At 53.6% G+C, this 12,151-nt stretch overlaps 1 protein-coding gene across 1 annotated transcript in view; it reads left to right on the top strand.

Annotated features, from left to right (window-relative positions):
* Window positions 1-238: 238 nt before the first annotated feature.
* The window catches only part of LOC146809191 (putative methyltransferase DDB_G0268948), a 225,432-nt gene continuing 213,519 nt past the window's right edge, over window positions 239-12,151 (top strand). The window contains exon 1 of the mRNA XM_085616017.1: window positions 239-627. The gene's annotated coding sequence lies outside the window, so the exon portion shown is untranslated. The remainder of the gene's footprint in view (window positions 628-12,151) is intronic.

The following is a 12,151-nucleotide window of genomic DNA, read 5'->3' as shown; positions in this document are numbered from 1 at the left end:
TGTGATCTATAAGCCTTTAAGTAAAATTTAGAAAGCAGCTTAAATTATAATTTAAATATACTGTAGAGTTGGTATTTATTGTCCTAATCAATCGTGTATTTGTATGAACGACTATATGTTGTAGCAGCTTATTTTAGTATCGTTTTCAGGCGGTGCGCTCGTTCTCCTTGTGACCAAGCACCATTTCAAGATGTCCGCCATATTAACGCAAGTCCTTTCTTGCTTCCGATTACACTAAGGATTGCTGGAAGGCGACTTGTTGAGGCGTCTCATGTGTTGACATTTGATCTTCCTGCTTTCCATGTTTACCTCCTCTGGCCCATGGTTGGTGCCTGAAGGCGCTGGCACACAGCCCCTCCCGGAGGAGCTCCCACCTGCAGCCGTCTGCCAGGTCTGACTGCCCATGTCCCGCGTCAAGACTGATGAAGGCCGATCCTGATGTGGCTCTGGCTAGCCAGGAGGCTGTGCTGCTGACTGCCCACGCCACAGTGAATGCAAGATGGGATTCAGCCCATTGAGAGGAATAGATGGGAGTGGAGTAAGGGGAGTCAGGAGAGAGTGGTGACTGTGTTGTCTGCACAATCCGTTAAGAAAAAAAAAAACAGCCCGGCTCCTGTTCGGAACAAGGTAGAGACATCCAGGTGGACTTCTCGCTTTCGAGTTTCTTCTGCATGTGCATATGCGCCCCGTCTGATATTCTGGTGTGGTCATCTTTCTCCAACCAGCCCTTCTTTGCTGGACAGGGATTGTGGTGTTGCACGTGTTTACATCTGAAATAACAGGGTATCTGCACTCTGTACTCGGTTACTATGCACGAGCTGTGGTGTTGCATATGCTTGCATCTAAAATAATGTTGTAGGTCATCTTTCTGCTGCCAGCTGTTCTAGTTTACTATACAGGGACTGTGGTGTTGCGTGTGTTTAGATCACTATACCTTCTTTCTGCAGAGTTGTACTCGGTTACTCTGCATGGGCTGTGGTGTTGCACATGCTTACATCTGAAGTACTGGTGCTGTCATCTTTCGCTGCCCGCTTCTCTAGGCTGCTATACAGGGAGTGAGGTGTTGCATGTGTTCACATTTAAAATATCAGGATGTCATCTTTCTGTGGTAAGCTGTATACTATACACGGGCTGTGGTGTTACACATATTTACATGTGAAACACTGGTGGGGTCATCTTTCTGCAGCCAACTCTTATGTTACTATACAGGGATTGTGTTTTTGCACTTGTTTACATCTGAATTATAAGGGTTTCATATAGCTGTTCTCTTTTACTATGCACAGGCTGTGGTGTTGCACATGCTTGCATCTCAAAAAAACGTTTCAATACTTTGTATACATCTGAAATATCAGGGTTTCATCTTTCTACAGAGAGCTGTACTCGGCTGCTATGCACGGGCTGTGGTGTTACACATATACACATATTTACATCTGAAATGTTAGTGCCATCTGCCTGTATAGTTCATGTGTTAGTGTGCACAGGTTTTGCAGATGTTTACATCTGAAAACCGATGCTGTCATATCGATTGACAGCTCTACCTTGTAACTATGCATAGGTTGTGGTGTTGCACAGGTTTACATCTGAAATCCTGCTGTGGCATTCTTTCTGTAGCCAGCTCTTCCTGCTTACTATACAGTGATGGTAGTGTTGCTCATCTTTACATCTAAAATGTCACGGTGTCCTCTTTCGGCAAAGAACTCTACTAGGTTACTATAGAGGGAGTGAAGTTTGGCACTTGTTTGCATCTCAAATGCCAGTGTGGTCATCTTTCTACGAAAATCTCTGCTCTGTTACTATGTTTATCCATCCCTGCCCGCAAGTGATTTGTTCAGAGGTCTGAAATGTTGGCCCGTGCAGTGCTCGTAAGATTTATTGGTTGACTAAATAGACATCTTTGTTTTTTTATGGATTATTTTAGCACAGTGAAGTAGGTGTGTGCTATGTGTACATTTTGGTCAAAAAGTAGAAATGTCAGGAAGCAGTTAAAAACTTTTGTTACAGGAGAGTACCTGCAGTTATCAAGAAAAATGTAATATTTTTAATTTGAGAGTACCGGCACTTCTCAGAAACAAGCAACTTTTATTTTTCCATGTCAAGCACTGTTTTGCGCACTCCATGAGAGAGTGCATGTTTGGTTGCTCTCTCCCACGTGCAATACCCACCCCCTTGAAATACTGGTTCCTTGCTCTGTGCTGTGCACACGTAGACAATAATATATATTTTTTAATCTTGTATTTTCAGGGATATCACCACCGAAGGCCCTCAATTTATATTAAAAACAGAGCTTTGGACTATCCCATTTTTCGCTGAAAGGCAATATTTCTCTCCATGTGTTTCCATACCTAGCGTTTCACGCAGTTTGGTGCTTACTTTCCCTTTACGTTAAAGAACAGTAGATGTTTCAGCACCCAGGCTAGTGTGCTGCATAGCTAAATACATATAAGGTCCCAAGAGCGAGAACAATTGCCTTGCAAATGCTAGTTTGTATAGAGAGCTCTGTTGGTTACTGTTTTTGCTGCAGAGATCATTGTGTTACCTGCAGGTCACAAGTTAAAATCTTTGTCATATAGTTTAGTGATTCATGATCCTGCATCAAGGATATGCATGCAAACTACAAGACAAACGTTAGGCAACTTGGTGTTTTTTTTTTCTCAATATTTTATTATTATAAGGTTGCTTAAAAAAGGATAGTTTGGTTAATATTATGGACTTATTGGTAAGTACTATACAAATAACAATTCTTACAATGCATGCATATTTTTTGCATACAAAGTTTAGAAAGGTAAAAAACATAGCCCTGCCCAAACTCCATCCCCAGTCCACTGCTTATCTTTGGTGAGTATCTGCACTTATTTTTTTCCATTTAAAGGACTGCATACAGCCACTCCACTCTAAACCAAAACACACAGATAAAAGACATTGTCGTTTACAATGCAAATAGTTCTAACTCTCGCAAATGCGGTGGGTGCCGGCCACGCCGCACAGATGGTATGAATACAACAGCTCCTATAGAGGACACCGAACAGACCTCGCTCATTTTCCCCACCCACCACCCCCATCCGGCTCTCCCATCATGACAAGGAACCTGTGAATCTTGCCAGCAACCGTAGAGACTTAAATTTTTGGCTGCTGCCCGGTGGAGCTACTTTGATAGCTATAGAGGAGATGAGCCGTGGACTTCCCCCTCAGCTGTCACCTACCCAGATGGACAATGGGCAGACTTTCCTTCATCTCTCCGCTTTATCTCCCGTCCCGTTACCCTTTTACATTACCCCCTTACCCTTCTACACGCAACAAACCAACTGATGTAACTTGAAACATATGTATCTTCTGTAACAATGTGTAACTTGTAACCTATGAAACGTTCCTCATGTAAAGCGCTCTGACACCTTCGGGTCTAGCGAGCTGTTGTGTTGCTTGGTAACTAGGTGGCCTTGCATCCTCGTGTGGCATGGAATGTTTGGATTGATTGGGGATTCTGGTTCCACTGTGTGGTTGACCAGAATCAGTGCTGGAGTGGAGATGGAGGATGTACCCTTACTGATGCGTCTCATCACCATTACTTCACTTGGCGACTGAAGAGCTGAGGAGCATCGAACCCACGTTGGAACCTTTGGACATTGGATTTTTTTTTTCAAATCGGAACTAGCACTTGTTAGAAGGCGACCTCAGAGGGGCCCGGAGGGGGCCCTGACTGTCCTGAGACCCACCCTCGAGGTATCGTAGCCGGGCACTGGCGGGAGACTCCTCAGGGGAGAAATCTCGTATCTAGGATCGTACACTCGGCACCACACGACAAAGAGACACCACACCGAGAGTTCTTAAGACTAAATCTTTATCAGATCGGAGTTGTAGGATCTTTATGATCAGCAAGGCAAATATATACAAGTGGAGCGCGGGCTCACAAAGTCTTGGAGGGGGGGTAGGAGGTAGCGGGACAGTCTTTGGGGATATGGATCAAATGCAGGAGCGTACCCGGCGCACAGCTTACAATCCTCGAGCTGGGGGATACGCTTGTCATCGTAGGGTCCGGCGGAACCAAGAGAATCTGTGGGAGCCGCGAGTCACTCAGCCGGGCTCAGGTACAAGTTCGGAGGTTTTACGATCTTCAGGGAGCCGCGAGTCACTCAGCAGGGCTCAAGCACAAGTTCGGAGGTCTTACGATTTTCAGGGAGCCGCGAGTCACTCAGCAGGGCTCAAGCACAAGTTCGGAGGTCTTACGATCTTCAGGGAGCCGCGAGTCACTCAGCAGGGCTCAGGTGTTTCCAAGGCGAATCTGCCGGACAGTCCCAGAGCACCCCTTGTTATAGGGCGACTCCTCTTTGATGTCCGGAGTCTGTGCAGGCAGGGGTCTTGTCACCTGGGGGTGGCTTGTTGGGGTTTCCTGCCATTGTCCTTTGATCCTTTCAGGGCCGGGTCGGGAGGAGTCCCAGACACCCAGCAGGCATGGAGCCAGCCCTCGGGGAGGCCGGCGGGTCGATCGAAACCCACCTTCCCAGGGAAGCGCAGAGGTGTGATGGAAACTGCTCCTCCCTTTCTCATCCCAAGGGGAGCGCGATGTCCTCCAGCCGGAGTGGCGCCTCTAGGCCAGGGTCGCGCTGGGGCCGAGCGGCCATCTTGGTGCATGAAGTGGGCACGCGGGCCCGGTGTGGCCGAAAGGAGGAAGGCCACGGCCGGGGAAGCCGGGTCGGGTGTGTGTGTTCTGGTGGGAAGGATCGGCTAGGCCGTGGGCTCGGGGGCTGGTGTGAGGTGCAGGGGTCAGGTCTGGCTATGTTAAGAGGGCCGGGTCTAACACGCGTCCCCCCCAGCTGAAAGCAGGAGAGAACTACCCATCCTCTTGGGGGTTCTCTTCGCTGAGGCGGAAGAACCTGGAGAGGCCATCGGCGTTGGCGTGGTCCGTACCAGGGCGATGTTCCACGGTGAAATCCATCCCCTGGAGGGAGATTGACCACCGCAGTAGCTTGGGGTTTTCTCCTCGCATCTGCATGAGCCATCGCAAGGGGCGATGGTCGGTTTGGACCTTGAAATGGGTGCCGAACAGGTAAGGGCGTAACGTCTTGAGGGCCCAGACTACGGCGAACGCCTCGCGCTCGATGGTGCTCCATCTCTGTTCCCTGGGCAACAGCCTTCGGCTGAGGAAGGCTACGGGTTGGTCTAGGCCTTGGTCATTCACTTGGGAGAGGACTGCCCCGATGCCATGCTCGGAGGCATCAGTTTGTACCACAAACTCCTTGGAGTAGTCGGGGGCCTGGAGGACGGGGGCAGTTCACATGGCCGCTTTCAGGGCATCGAACGCCTCTTGGCAGGCAGGGGACCACTGCACTTTCTTGGGCTGTTTCTTGGACGTGAGTCCCGTGAGGGGACCGACCAGGCTACCGTAATTCCGGATGAATCTCCGGTAGTAGCCCGTGAGGCCCAGAAAGGCTCGGACATCCGTTTGGGTAGTGGGGGGTTCCTGGGCTAGGATGGCGTTGATTTTGGGCTGTAGAGGGGCGACCTGCCCGCTTCCGACCTGGTGCCCCAGGTAGGTTACCGAACCTTGCCCAATCTGGCACTTGCTGGCTTTCACGGTGAGGCCTGCCTGGTGCAGGGTGGTCTGCACCCTCCGGAGGTGCTGGAGGTGCTCACTCCACTCAGAGCTAAAAACTGCGATATCGTCGAGATATGCAGCACTGAATTTTTCCAGCCCGGCCAGGACCCTATTTACCAGTCGCTGGAAGGTGGCCGGGGCATTTTTCATCCCGAAGGGCATCACGCGAAAGCGATAGTGCCCATTCGGGGTGGAGAAAGCGGACCGCTCCTTGGCTCCTTCTGTGAGCGTAATTTGCCAGTAGCCGCAGGTGAGATCGAAGGTGCTGAGGAACCGAGCAGCCCCGAGCCGGTCAATGAGCTCGTCGGCTCGGGGAATGGGGTGGGCATCGGCTCGGGTGACTTCATTGAGTCCCCGGTAGTCCACGCAGAAGCGGAGTTCTGGGGCGACACCGGGGGCAGCTGCTTTTGGGACCAGGACCACGGGGCTGGCCCAGGGGCTGTCTGAGGGTTCGATCACTCCTAGGGTCAACATTTTCGAGACCTCGGCTTGAATACAGGACCGGACCCGATCAGGGACTCGGTAGGCTCGGTGTCTCACCGGTGGGCTGTCCCCGGTATCCACGTCATTGACACACCAGTCGGTGACTTTGGGGACCAGGGAGAAGAGGTCAGAAAACTGCCCTAGGAGCTGGCGGCAATCCTCACGTTGCTGGGGAGTGAGGGATGGGGAGAGGTTCACTCCCTCTACGGAGCCGTCCTTCTCTTTGGTGCACAGGAGATCAGGGAGAGGATCCGACTCCTCCTCGGACCCGTCATCAGTGGCCAGTAGGAGGCTCAGCTCCGTCCGCACAAAGTGGGGCTTGAGGCGGTTTACGTGGAGGACACGGAGGGGGTCCCGGGGTGACTGGACGTCCACCAAGTACGTGACCTGGCTCTTCCGCTCAACCACTTTGAAGGGCCCGGTCCATTTATCCTGGAGGGCGCAGGGTTTCACGGGGGCCATGACCCATACCTGCTGGCCCGGCTGAAATTCGTCCAGAGTGGCGTTCTGGTCGTACCAGCGCTTCATCTCTTCCTGGCTCGCCTCCAGGTTGGCCTCGGCCATCTCTCGGAATCTCCTAGTCTGGTTTCGGAGGGTCAGGACGTAACGGAACACATCTCGGGGGGGGCCTCGGGGCGCCGCCTCCCATCCTTCCTTGACCAGGCTGAGGGGCCTCCTGACGGGGTGTCCGTAGAGTAACTCAAAGGGGCTGAACCCCAAGGATTTCTGGGGAACTTCTCGGTAGGCGAATAGGAGGCAGGGGAGCAGGACGTCCCACTTACGCCGGAGGGGCTCTTCCAAGCCCGCGATCATCCCCTTCAGAGTCCGGTTAAACCGCTCTACCAGGCCGTTCCTTGGGGGTGGTACGGGGTGGTGAATTTATAGGACACCCCGCATTGTTGCCATAAGGACTTCATGTATCGGGAGATAAAGTTGGTACCGCGATCGCTCACGACCTCGCGGGGAAAACCCATGCGGGAGAAGATCCCCATCAACGCCCGGCCCACCACGGGGGCTGTGACGGTGCGCAGGGGGATGGCTTCAGGGTATCGGGTGGCATGATCCACCAGGACGAGGATAAAATGGTGCTCTTGGGAAGTTGGGGGGTCCAGCGGCCCCACAATGTCGATCCCAACCCGCTCAAAAGGGGTACTGACGACAGGGAAGGGTTGGAGGGGAGCCTTGCGCTTTCCTCCGCTCTTCCCACTGGCCTGGCACGTGGGACAGGACTTGCAGTGGGCTTCTACATCTGCTTTCATTCTGGGCCAGTAGAAGTGGGTCACGAGGCGACTGTAGGTTTTGTCCTGGCCCAAGTGGCCTGCGAGGGGAACGTCGTGGGCCAAGCCCAGGAGGAGGTTTCGGAAGCGTAGGGGTACCACCAGCACCCGGCCGGACCCTAGCTCCACCGACTTCTGCTCGCTGTACAAAAGGTCATTCTCCCAATACACCCGGTGCGTCCCAGTCTGGTCGCCTGCGGCCTGGGCCTCTGCCTGTTGCCGGGGCCCGACCAGGGAAGGACTGGTAGCCTGTTCTCGGCAGAACTCCTCTCGGGAGGGGCCCCCCTCGTGGCGCCACTGGGCCAATTCGGGCAGATCGCCTAACTCGGTGACCTGGGCGGAGTCGGAAGGCGGGGGTTCGTCACTGGCGACCGACCCTTCTGGTGTGGGGATGTGGGGACCCTCGGCGGGGACCATCCTATCTTCAGTGGTCGGGGCGTCGTCGACTTCCCTCAGGGGGGTCAGTCGGGCTGCCATGGATCGAGTGGTGGCGCACACCCACTCAGGGAGGCCCATCATCCCTAGGTGGGTCTTGCGCTCGACTTGTTTCCAGGGGGAACTTTCCAGGTCGTTCCCCAGGAGACAGTCGACTGGCTGGGAGGTTCTCACTGCGACTCTCAGTTTACTGACCACCCCTCCCCACTCAAAAGGCACCAGGGCTACCTTACATAGGCTTTCCGTGTTGTCGGCGGAAATGACCGGGCAAAAGACGTTGGGGAGGACCTGGTCTTCGTGGACTAAATGACTGAGGACACCGGTGATGCTGGCCCCGGTGTCACGGAGGGCTTCTACTTGGTGGCCATTGATCGTTACGAGCTGCCCATATTTCTTCGTGTTGGAGGGCAGGAGGCTTCCAGAGACCATTTCTCTATCTCCTAAGGATACTAGGGCCATGGCTGCGGGTTCCCACTCTTCGGTCTCCTCAACCTCCTCCCCCAGTGCTATATTGGCTATCTGTCTAGCGGGGGGTGCTGCCTGGGTGGTGTGTGGGGCCATGGGGCATTCAGGGTCATTGGCGTAATGCCCGGGCTTCTGACAACGGAAACAAGTGATGGTCACCCGGTGCCCCCGTCTCAGGGGGGCACCGGATACAGCTGGTGGGGGTGCCGGGAAAGGCGGAGGTTGGGACTTCGGGGGACGAGACTGGGACTCTCTCTGCCCTCCCTGGTTTCCCCCCCCTCTCTGGCGGGGTGGTCCCTGACTGGCTCGGGGGTACTCTCCTACAGGGCCCCGGGAGACCCGGGTGTTGGTCCAGTGATCCGCCTCGACGGCCAGCTTTCTCGGATCCGTGAGCTTGCTGTCGAGCAGATGCTGGCGCAGTTCCACAAAGCAGTTCGCAGCCAGGTGTTCCCACAACATAAGGTCTGTTAGTTCTTCCAGGGTGGTTACCTTGCTGCCCTTGATCCACCCATCGAAGGCGCGGCTGAAGAAATTCACATACTCCACCCAGGTGGTACCCGGGATCTTCCTGCAGTCCCGGAACCGCTGGCGGTACATCTCTGGGGTGAGGCCGTACCTTGTGAGGAGGGCCGCTTTCATGTGGTCATAGGAGGTCTGCATGGAGGTTGGTAGGTCGAGCAGGGTGTCTCTCCCTTCGCTCAGGAATCGTCCCCACAACCCGGCCCCCCAATCCTTCTGCGGGACCCGATGGGAGGTCATGGCGACCTCGTAGGCCCGGAACCACTGTTGAATGTCATCGTTTTTGTAATATTCTTTGACCACATCTTTGGGGATGTGGACCTTCTGCTCCGCCGGGGAGGCCGCCTCTCGGTTCCCCGGGGGCCGCGCTTCTTCGCTCTTTGCTTTCAGCTCCATTTCCTTCAAGCTGCGTTCATGTTCCAGTTGAAGTCGCCTTCCTTCGTGTTCCCGTTGGAGTTTCTTCTCTTCTAGTTCTCCCTGCACTCGCAGCTGTTCCACCGCTAGCTTTTTCTCGGCTAATTTCAACTCGCCCTCAATTTTGAGTTTGGCTAATTCGAGTTCGTGATGGCGACTTCTTTCTCTGTCTGCGAGTTCCTCCGGGGAAAGGCCCCCGTCTGGTACGAAGCCTCGCACCTGGTTGCTGCTGCGTTCTCCTTGGGAGGGTCCAGCTTCGTCGTGGGGCTCCCCCGCTCCTTCTGGGCGGGAGGCTCCAGAATCCACCCAAGCTTTCAGTGCCTTTTGCATATCTTCTTTGGTGTTGAGACCAGTGGTAGCGATTTTGAGTTCCTTACAGAATTGCTTCAGTTCTTTGTGTGTGTACTCTTCCAGCTGTTCCACCTGGAACACGGTACTGGTGTCGTTTTCTGTGAGAACCACGGCGTTTCCTTCTGCCATCTTTGTCGGTAGTGCGTCAGCCGTTCACGGTACGATCTCTAAATTATGGGCCCGAATCCCGTCGCTTGCCACCAATGTTAGAAGGTGACCTCAGAGGGGCCCGGAGGGGGCCCTGACTGTCCTGAGACCCACCCTTGAGGTATCGTAGCCGGGCACTGGCGGGAGACTCCTCAGGGGAGAAATCTCGTATCTAGGATCGTACACTCGGCACCACACGACAAAGAGACACCACACCGAGAGTTCTTAAGACTAAATCTTTATCAGATCGGAGTTGTAGGATCTTTATGATCAGCAAGGCAAATATATACAAGTGGAGCGCGGGCTCACAAAGTCTTGCAGGGGGGGTAGGAGGTAGCGGGACAGTCTTTGGGGATATGGATCAAATGCAGGAGCGTACCCGGCGCACAGCTCACAATCCTCGAGCTGGGGGATACGCTTGTCGTCGTGGGGTCCGGCGGAACCAAGAGAATCTGTGGGAGCCGCGAGTCACTCAGCCGGGCTCAGGTACAAGTTCGGAGGTTTTACGATCTTCAGGGAGCCGCGAGTCACTCAGCAGGGCTCAAGCACAAGTTCGGAGGTCCTACGATTTTCAGGGAGCCGCGAGTCACTCAGCAGGGCTCAAGCACAAGTTCGGAGGTCTTACGATCTTCAGGGAGCTGCGAGTCACTCAGCAGGGCTCAGGTGTTTACAAGGCGAATCTGCCGGACAGTCCCAGAGCACCCCTTGTTATAGGGCGACTCCTCTTTGATGTCCGGAGTCTGTGCAGGCAGGGGTCTTGTCACCTGGGGGTCGCTTGTTGGGGTTTCCTGCCATTGTCCTTTGATCCTTTCAGGGCCGGGTCGGGAGGAGTCCCAGACACCCAGCAGGCGTGGAGCCAGCCCTCGGGGAGGCCGGCGGGTCGATCGAAACCCACCTTCCCAGGGAAGCGCAGAGGTGTGATGGAAACTGCTCCTCCCTTTCTCATCCCAAGGGGAGCGCAATGTCCTCCAGCCGGAGTGGCGCCTCTAGGCCAGGGTCGCGCTGGGGCCAGGCGGCCATCTTGGTACATGAAGTGGGCACGCGGGCCCGGTGTGGCCGAAAGGAGGAAGGCCACGGCCGGGGAAGCCGGGTCGGGTGTGTGTGTTCTGGTGGGAAGGATCGGCTAGGCCGTGGGCTCGGGGGCTGGTGTGAGGTGCAGGGGTCAGGTCTGGCTATGTTACGAGGGCCGGGTCTAACAGCACTGTTCTGTGATATCTTATTATGGTCTCTTTCTGATGATCTTGGCTGTGAACTTGTATTTTATTTATACGGAACTGTGCTTCGATGGCTGTGGATCGATTGCAGTGGATCGACGGATCTCCGTGTTTGCCTGCCGTTGGAGATCGCATCGTTTAAAGTGCAGTGCAGTGGAACGAGAGATATCCGTGTTTACCTGCCGTTGAGAGTTTGCATCATTTGAAGTGATCTTGGAACCCCATTGCGATCTCAGATCTTCGGTGGCGCTGTGTTTGAGGTAACGTTCCCTAATGAAGCCTCGGAGCCGGAGAATTCCTGTGACGTCCTTCCGTTCACTCACGCATAACATGCAACATCATTACGTGTGTCACGCTGTCTGACCTCCCTTGTCGGCCATTTTGAGGAATGCTGTATGCGTTGCTAGGTTACCAATCATCGGACAGGAGTTTCTACAGATCGCGTATGACAGCTGTTGGACTTGGCCCTTTTTGCAGGGTCATCCCTGAAATTGTTACCTTCCTCCTGTACTTTTTCTGACCTGATGTTGGCTATTTTATGACTCTGGGCACTTTACCACTGCTGTTCAGGGCTAAAGTGCATATGCTCTCCCTATGTAAAATGTAAATGTTGGTTGGATTCCATGATTGGCTTATTTGGTTTACTGTCAGACCCCAGTAAAGTGCACCAGGAGTGCCCAGGGCTTGTAAATACAAATGCTGCTGGTGGGCTTGCAGCACTGGTTGTGCCACCCACAGAAGCGGCCTAGTAAAATGTATATTGGGTCTGCCATTGCACAACCTGCGTGCAGTCTGGTACTGTCATGCTGACTGGGCAAGTGCACACACTTGCCAGTCCCTAAACCTTCCCTTAACTTCATATCAGTCACCCCTATGGTAGGCCCAAGGGCAGGGTGCATTGTAAGCATAAGGTAGGACAAGCCCTGATGTGTGTGGCATGTCCTAATAGTGAATTACAGCCATTTTCGTTTTTCACTATTGTAAGGCTACCTGTCCCCATAGGCCAGAATGGGCTGTTAAGATTGTTACATCCTATGATCCTAACAGGCCCAGGGAACATGGTAGAAATTCAAGTTTAGTATGCCTGAACTCAGAATAATAAAATACATCTTTTAGTAAAGTTTATTTAATATTCTGTGTTTGCAAATACCACGTTTAGAAAGTAGGTATTTGCTTGTCTAACCATTCCAGCCCGCCTCTGTGTGATGTGTATCTGCTGTCTGGTTTGTGTGAGTGACAGTGCTGGGGAAACCCAG

This window comes from Triturus cristatus, chromosome 7 (genome assembly GCF_964204655.1).
Source record: "Triturus cristatus chromosome 7, aTriCri1.1, whole genome shotgun sequence".
Taxonomy (NCBI): Eukaryota; Metazoa; Chordata; class Amphibia; order Caudata; family Salamandridae; genus Triturus; species Triturus cristatus.
Note: the sequence above shows the minus strand (reverse complement) of the source record. Positions and strands in the feature narration are given on the sequence as shown.